Here is an 8,809-nt window from a genome sequence, read left to right as displayed (position 1 = left end):
GATATTAATCCCTTATCAGATATGATTTGCCAATGTTTTCTTGCATTCACTATTACTTTTTAAGTCTTTCTATATTGTTATTTTAAATTATTGAATTTTCAAGTGTCTATTTCATTCCATACGTCAACAAACATTTACTTATTAGCACAGGTTGTGTGATATTCCATGTCTGTTTTCTTAGGTAATCTTCACAACCTGGTGGGGTGGGTATCCTCCCTTTTCACAAGTAAGAAAACGTTTTTTGCTCAAACTACCGCAGCTGGTCAGCGGCATTCTGCAGTTTCCCCTGGAACGGGCCTCAACTAGATACCAGAAATCTGACTTCTAATCCCAGCCCTACTACCATCAGCTGTGTGACCTTAGGCATCTCACTTCCCTGCCTCCCTAACAGGGACGGACATTTATTATTGGCATCCCCTCCACCAGTATTTCTAGACTTCGTAGGTGCTCAGTAAACACTTGCAGATTCGATTGTGGTAGGAGAAAAGTTATACCTTAAAGTTTCTGACCAGGTGGGGAGAAAAAGGTTGCCTGTAAGGGTAGGGAGAAAACTGGGCCAAGGGGCCGTGGGGAAGGGACAGAAGGGAAGTCGTGGGTGCGAAACAGGCAAGGCTCCCAGGAGACGGGGAATTTGGAACTGCCGGGGCTCGGAGGTGAAAAGTACCGGGGACGGCGGAGGGGAGGTGGGAGGACATTCCGATCTGGGGAAGGGTGAGGACAAAGCGTAGCTGGAGAGGAGTGTGAGGCCTGATGGGGTGGGATGGGGAACAGGTGCTGGCGGAGGGGCGGGCGCGTCCCGGCCGAGCCGAGTAGGCGCCGTGTCGGGGTGCGGGGAGACTTGTCCCGAGGGCCGGGGCGGCGCGAGGGCACGCGGGAGTGCAGGGAGGGCCCGCCGAGCTGCTGGAGCGGGCGGGACGAGCCGGCTCGGGCGGGGCGGGGGGTGGGGGGGGGCGCCGGGCTCCCAAACCCGGGCGGCCCCGGCCCCGGCCCCTCCTCCCCGAGGGCGGGCGGGGCGGGGCGGGGCCCGGGCTCGCCCGGCCTCTTGGCGGCGCCGCGGTCCTTGCACTCGGGCCGGGCTCTGCTGGCTGAGGCGAGAGCGGGACCCTGGAGGCGGCGGCGGCGGTAAGTGAGCCGGGAGCGGGCGCGGGGACTCGGACCGGGAGGCCGAGGTGTCGTCGTGGGCGGTGGGATCCGGAGGAGCTCGGGCCCGCCGTCCGAGCCCCGTGCCGCGCCCGCCGCCAGGCGCGCGGGTCCCGGGGCTGGAAAGTGCGCTCCTGGCTCCCGCTCGCGCGCCCTGGCGGGGAGACGTGCAGGACAGATGGTCGGGTTCCCTGGGGCCCGCGTCGGGGCCGGGGCGAGGGAGGGGCTCCGGGACCGCCGTGTAGTGAAGAGGGGCTGGCAGCCTTAGCACCCCGGCCTCGACCCTCGGGCTCGAGTGACAGCTGCGAGTGAGCCCGGGTTCCTCCCGGACCCAAGCGAGCACCTCGGTCCCTGTCCGACCCTGTTTTACTTTATTTCTGGGCGTGCTGGTCTCGACCATCCCTTGAAAAGAAAGGGCGGGTGGGCGTCCCTCTCTCCCTGGCTTTCCCGGTCCAGGCAGGTCGTCCTGAAAGACCCCGCCTCACGTACGGCACACATCCTAGCTTTCCAAGGGACTTTTCCAAGTTGCATCACTGTTTGGCCTCTACACAGGTGCTTGGCTGTCATGTTGGAGTTAGTTACAGAGGATTTTTTTTTAAAAACTTTGTATATTTACTCTGTGTATACCCCTTCACCCCAAGGCTGCGGTGCCTTTCCAACGCTGCTCACAACGCGCTGTTCAAAACACGTTGGGGATTTCTTTTGGGTATTGGTTCTCAAACTTGGCTGCACATCTAGAGAGTTTTAAAAAATTCTGATGCCTAGGTCCCACCTCTAGAGATCCTGATTTAGCTGGTCTGGGGCGCAGCCTGAGCAATGGAATTTAAAAAGCCAGGTGATTCTAATGTGCTTTGGGTTGTGCTTTTCGCTTTCCACACCCACTTTCTGAACTACTAGAGGAGATCATCTCAGCTACTCTCGATTCTGCCTTGTGTAATCCACCTTTGCACTTGAAAAACCTGTGGGCTGGTGCTTTCCAACTTTAAACTGCAGATGGTGCCTTTTTCTGGAGTTCCCTCTGCTTCTACCTCTCTGTTCACAGAAAATATTGCTAGTGCACTTTCTGCCAAGGAGGTGACAGTGGAGGGATTAAAGTCATGAAGTCCTTGCAAGGGTCAAGGTTATGCTACAGGGTTATTATTCAGGGAAACTAAGTGATAGTTTGACTTGTCCTATTTGGAAAGGATTTCAGATTAAAAGGAGGAAAAATAATTTAGGAACCCATCAGCTTTTGGAGATCCTCTGGCACAGATTATGATTCTGCATAAATGTGTGGGAAAAATTTTTAAGAACGCAAGCTGTCAAGATCCTTATTATTTTGTAGTTGATACGGTGTTAATATGTGTGTCAAGCTTCATTGTGTAGATTGGGTTTATTCCCACTGTGTGATTAAGCCCAGCAGATGTAATTAACACAGTGTATATTTCTTGTTGATAGCATAATATCTGAGTTAGGGAAGTGGTGCCTACAGTAGCATGACACATCTGAGGTGAGACCTTTGCCACTTGTCTAATGATCTTAAAAATGATAGGGAAATAGGACTAAGGAAAAATCGAATGTATGTATACATTGAATTTGAGCATATGTTTTCTTATAGTGTGTTATTGTGACAGTCTCCTGGGATCTTGGTTAATTTACTGTGGTACCTAAGTATGATATTTGTATTAGATTCCCACCTGTATGCTACGTGGCCACAAACCAGTGGATTTCATTTTTTTCTTAGGCGCTGGCCCTCTATATGACATTTTTATTAGTAGTGGTGTGACATTCTTTTAAGAGAATGCCCTCCAGAGTTGGAGGAAAGTTTGTGTTCATTTCTAGCTCCTAACGTGAGTCAAAAGAACATTCATTTTGAAAAAATTCAAAATTGTAGAGTTTGGTCCCAGTTGGTTTCTCTCTTTTTCCCATCTTCGATTACCATGCTCTGCTCCTATCCCTGGGCTCAGTTGCTGGAAGTGGGGCCGCAGTGGCAGTGGGCTTAACTGTCTTGGCTTGAGAATGGAGGTTATGTGGAGGGCGTGGTCTCACAGGGTGGCCCCTGGCCCGAATCCTCAACCTTTGGGGGAAAAAGACCATATGGAAAATGTCTTCCTACTGTTGAGTTTTTTTGTTTTTTTTGGACCAGGCCAACAAAATGAAGCCATGTTATTGACTGGTTCGTTAACTTGCTAATCTTATCTCCATTTAGGGGGAAAATGTTGACTTGAGGATGCTGTCGAACTCCTAGTGCCTGAAAAGTTGCACCTGAACAGCAATGGTTAAACTGTGAATATAATGGTACATTCTGGAAAAAAAGCAAGAAAAAGTATGTGTAAATATGGACCTAACAGATTTATTTAAGCATTTCTCCCTTTTTAGTAGTAACTCTAATATTCTAAAGTGATTAGAAGAAAGTAAGTGAAGAAAGAGTTAGTGAGGGGCTTCTTTATTTAGAGAAAGGGTATGCAGCATTCAGAAGAGTGATCTTTGATTTGTGTTAAGAACAGACTGCCCTATTGGCTTTTTTTTTTCCCCTTCACGTAGGGACAGTTAATTTGCTTGTACTGATGGGGATGGGGGTGGTTTAAAGAATTCAGTGGCCTCCTTAACTCCCTCTGTCCCCACCCCTGCCTGCAACCCATTTATCTAAGAGGTGCCATTGACCCTTTTAAAAAACACGACTGATTTTGTGCTTTTCCTTTCTTTTCCTCCTCTGATCCTGGCACTAAAGTGCAGTGAAATGGCTGAAAGGTTGGCATCAGAGGAGAAAAACAAAGTTCAAGGGGAATTGAAAATTGGGTAATTTTCCATGAATGACCAAGTGCTTACTTTATTCTGTCACATGACATTGCTGTTATCAAGAAACAAGTTATACCATGAAAGCCCTGAAAGTAGAAGAGAAGAAAGGGGGATTTGATGGAAAGAGCACCAGGGTTGACGGGCTTTCACGTAGGGGGAGCTTATTGGAGTTTTCAGTCCAATACCCCAGTCCGACCCCACTTTCCTTCCTTCTTCAGGCACTGTCCTCCGTCCCCCAAACCAATATCCCTGGGAGAGAGAGTGCTTCATCTTAAATTCATACCACATTTTTGTTTTTGTTGTTTCTTTACTCGGTCATATAACAAATTCAGTTCTTATGAAGCCCCCACTCCTGGCAAAGCTCTGTTATCGTTCACCGATTTCGTGGTAAACAGGCTACCGTCCTGACTTATGGAGCTTGAAATCTGGTGGAGATGTAAACTGGGGGTTACAGTAAGTTGGGAACTCTTAGACGCACGATGAGCATGAAGAACTGTGGGGGGAGCTGGGTACCTCCTGGCTCGCCTCCCCTGGGTGTATAGATACCTTGTCAATTCATTGGCACAGCAGACACAAGAAAAGCTTTTCTTGGGTTTAAATTATTTTATTAAGTCCCTACGTCAAGTTTTAAATAATTGGCTTCAGATACTTTTCTGATGGACGAGAGGGGTTTGTACTCCGATCCTGCCAAGGGAAAGTGAGGAGTGAGGAAGGAGGAGTTAGGATACTGGCAGATGCTATTTGCTTAAGAAGTACTTAGGCAAGCAGTGCATGGAGGGATACGACCGGGGTTGGGAAGCTGGCGGAGAACGTGGCTGGATCCCTTTTTGCCATGATAGTAACTGGCAACCTAGGCTTAGTGAGTAGAGGCTACCCCTCCTGTGCAACTGAGCTGGGAGGAGGGTAACAGCAGCCGTTGTACTTTGAGAGCAGGTGGGTCGGTTCTTGTCTGTGGCTCTAGCCAGTGTGTGGATGTTTGTTCTTTATCATACTGTTGTCCCTTTAGCTCAGGTTTCCTTGGACAGACAGGAAACTGGACTTCACACTGCTTTTCCTTGGGAAGGTGGTTTCCAAACAGCTGACCCACAGGACTAATAACCCCAGGGTTGTAAGGGTAGTTACATTTGTTGGCTGTCTACCTTTCACGTGTCAGGTAGCGAGCGGGGCACTTGTCCTCCGTTGCTTTAAAACCTGTACGTTCCTGAGGGGCAGGTGGCAGCGGCCTCATTTTACAGATGAGGAAACTGAGGCCCAAAGAGATCCTGGGCGGCTCAGGCGCTCCAGAGAAGTGGCAGAGCTGAGGTTCCAGAGCTCTCGGGGCTGCCTGAATTCAAAGCTGAGGCCTTTCCACTGCTCCTTGTGCCTCTAAAGCAGAACTGATTGGGAAATTATGTTTTCTGTTCCTTGTTTTTCTAACACCACAGTCCCCTTAGATCTGGATTGATTTACTGTTTTCCTCTACGGGACGATGCGTAATGTTAGACTGAAGATCACTGCGGGCTTATCATCCCAAGGGAAATTTTATGAAATCCTATTTTTGTGGTTTTTTAAACGGAGAGGATAGATTAGGCTGTTTAGAAAGGCTCTGAATGGATCCCAAATCCTAGGTTAGAGAGACACTGTCTCCACATTTCTTCAAGTTCTGCAAACCTCTGAATTTCTGGAGATAATTGGCCGTTGGGTAAGAGATTAAAAACAAAATTCAGTGTCGAATATTCTGGAGCAAAACGAAGCCGTGCACGTTCAGTTCCTATTTATGTGGTACTAGCAACAAAAACAAAACTTTGCTGCATTGTAATTACCTCAAGCTCTTAAAATTACAGGTCAGAAGGGTTTAGAGGCGTGCGGAGCTATGATTAGGAAAGGTAAGTTGAAAACAGGGTTACCGCTTGTGTGTCCATTACTACAATGGGCTCTAGCTCTATATTTCACCCTGAGAAGGATCAGCTCGATGGAGGGTCATCATGGAGTTAGTGTTTGGGATTACAGCACAGGGCATTTTTCATGAACATGGAATATTTCAGCCTCTTGTTTTATAGGGCGGGGTTTATCCCCTGCTGTCCAGTCACAGGGCTTTCTGCTTGCCTTTGGTAGAGTACATAATGGCTCAGGCTGTTACATACTTTGTAGTCTTCTTAAGTCTATAAAGCCCCTTTATTATTATTATTATTATTTTTTATATTAATTTATTTTATATTTTATTTTTGGCTGTGTTGGGTCTTCGTTTCTGCGCGAGGGCTTTCTCTAGTTGCGGCAACCAGGGGCCACTCTTCATTGCGGTGTGCGGGCCTCTCACTATCGCGGCCTCTCTTGTTGCGGAGCACAGGCTCCAGACGCGCAGGCTCAGTAGTTGTGGCTCACGGGCCTAGTTGCTCCGCGGCATGTGGGATCTTCCCAGACCAGGGCTCGAACCCATGTCCCCTGCATTGGTAGGCAGATTCTCAACCACTGCGCCACCAGGGAAGCCCAGCCCCTTTATTATTAATAATCTTTCACCCTTGCTTATCTGTTTGCTAGAGGATTCAGGCAAGATGATCAAGATTTTCTAGTTTTGGCTTCAGTAATTCTCCTGAGTTTTACTTCTGACTCCCCCGGGCTTTCTAGCCCGTATTTTATTGCATTTGAAACAGGCACTCTGTTTTCCCTTGCAAATTGGAGTCCGTTCAGGGAAGAGGACCCCCTGCGGCTAAGACTCCTCCCAGGGATCCTGAGACGTCAGTGTTGTTGATCCCATTTTCCAGGTGAGGAACCTGGTGAGGTCTGGAGTTTTGTGATTCCAGTTCAGAATTTGAGACGCTGTTAACAGCTGCCCTCTTTTGATTTTATTTCAGAGGAAAAAGAAATGGCCCAGTTTCCAAAGTCGTAAAGAAGTTCTAATATATCCTATGAACTAATCCATATCCTTGAGCTTTGTTGTAGCTGTATTACAGATAACTTTTTGTAAAAAAAAAAAAAAAAAAAAAAAAAGAATTTGCTTCTCCACCATTTTTGCTTATAAGATTTTTATCCTCCTTATTAAAAACAGTGACTTAGAATTGCACAGCAGCAGCTGAAAAGTGGATTAGCCTCTCTCCTTGCCCTAATCAAATATCAAAAACCTGGAAAGTTTACTGAGAGTGGTGATTACAGTGAAAGCTTTAAGAGTTGGAGAGGAACTGATAGAGAAAGAATGGAGGGAGAGATAAGAGAGAGTAGTTTGGAAAGGGACTGCTGGCTGGAGTTTACCAAATTTAAGATTTTTCCTACTTGTGAGTTTCAGGCCTGAGGCTTGAGTACCTTTGTTTCACATGTAGTCAGGCCAGCTCAGCCCTAACTATCTGTGCTGCCCTGAGCCACCTGAAAGCTGTTTTGTGGGGTGGGGTGGAATGGGGTGTAAGGTTAGAGGGAGAGAGGAAGTAGGGAAGGGGGGGAGGATTAGAGCCAGTAGTTACCTGGTTCTTCAGGTCTGGTCTGCTCAGGGCATGACCACCTCTTGCTAAGGGTCTGGATACCTGCCTTGAGTCCAACTTCCTGGGCGTGAGGCAGCTTGGTGGGGTGCAGAAGAGTCACCAGACTTCCCGGGAGGCCTGCCCAAATCAGTGATTCTCATAATAATAGCAAATGCTTCTGGAGCATTTACCTCCAGCCCTGTCTGAGAGTGTTCAACATAGCAGCTCTATGGGATGGGTACTATCATAAACCCATTTTCCTGGTGAGGGAAAGAAGGCCATGAGAAACTGGGTCACTTGTCGAAGTTGTGCAGCTACCAAGTGGTTGGATCCAGGGTTCAAACTTGTCTGGCCCTGAGCTGTGCTTCTCTGGACCCGGAGCCCTGGTTAGTGCGTGGGCTCTGCATTCATCCCCTCAATTCACCCACTCATTCATTTCTTCACAAATTGTTGACTGCTTGCATGTGCCTTTATCTCAACAATTAGAACACCATCAGTGCCCTTTGCTAACATGTCGGAGGAACCCCCCTCCCCCCAAAACCTGTAAACAAACCTGTAAAGAGGAGGGCTCTCTCAACTGACCTCGCACCCCCGTGTGTAGCAGAAAATAGATGCTCCATAAAGTTTTGTGGGAGGAAGGACAGAAGTCATTCAGCTTTTTGAAACGTGACGTCTTGTATTTCATCTGTGTCTCTCTAGCAGCCACAGTGATTTCTAAACAGAAAGACAGATGAGCGCTAAGAAGGGTGAGACTGGGGGGGAATGTTTCACCAAAATAATAAGGGGGAATTCTTGATAAAGGCATGTTTTAAAAAATGTATTTTGGGCTCTCATGGTCAGTGATTGCTGTTGGTGTTTGTGCTTAAAGCACTTATTATTCAAAGGTCATGCCTACTCCCAGCTTGCAGATTATTTTGTGAGTCAAGGAGGCCCTTCAGCCTTCCGGGCATTGGTGGAAATGTTTTTGCCAGCAGAACGCATTTTCTTTGGACTTGAGGATCAAACCCCTGGAGCGTTCAAGCCCACCTCCATCTTCTCAGGGCAAGGCTCTGTTTAACATTTCAGTACGTGAGCTGGTAGAAGGTAGATCCGCCTCTGGTCTTCTTGTTCCATCTTCCCACTGTGGGGTGAGAGCATTGGGGTCTCACCTGCTTGAATTGGAAGCCACATTTGCCCATCACAAGGAGTGTGGTGTTCTGGCAGGTTCCTCGTCCATTTCAGGGTTGTTTCCTCATCTGTAAAAGGGGCATGCAGCTCTTACCTCATAGAGCTGTTAGGGCCACATTTCTTTGACATAGTATAGTGGCTCTCAAATGGGGCCCCAGTGGGGGACATTTGGCAGTATCTGGAGACATCTTGGTTGTCACGACCAGGGGTGGTGGTGACTACTAGCATCTAGTGGATAGAGGCCAGGGATGCTGCTAAATACCCTACAATGCACAGGATGGCCCCCATAACAAAGA

The 8,809-nt window shown here is 48.1% G+C and overlaps 1 protein-coding gene across 2 annotated transcripts in view; it reads left to right on the top strand.

Annotated features, from left to right (window-relative positions):
* Window positions 1-1,021: 1,021 nt before the first annotated feature.
* The window catches only part of CGNL1 (cingulin like 1), a 151,996-nt gene continuing 144,208 nt past the window's right edge, over window positions 1,022-8,809 (top strand). The window contains exons 1-2 of one of the 2 annotated variants that reach the window (XM_061180285.1): window positions 1,106-1,122; window positions 3,329-3,445. The gene's annotated coding sequence lies outside the window, so the exon portion shown is untranslated. Of the gene's footprint in view, window positions 1,123-3,328; window positions 3,446-8,809 lie in introns of both variants that reach the window. The other variant, XM_061180284.1, reaches the window with a different exon arrangement.

Source organism: Eubalaena glacialis, chromosome 2, assembly GCF_028564815.1.
Source record: "Eubalaena glacialis isolate mEubGla1 chromosome 2, mEubGla1.1.hap2.+ XY, whole genome shotgun sequence".
NCBI lineage: Eukaryota > Metazoa > Chordata > Mammalia > Artiodactyla > Balaenidae > Eubalaena > Eubalaena glacialis.
The sequence above is the reverse complement of the archived record's forward strand: the minus strand, read 5'-3'. Positions and strand labels throughout refer to the sequence as shown.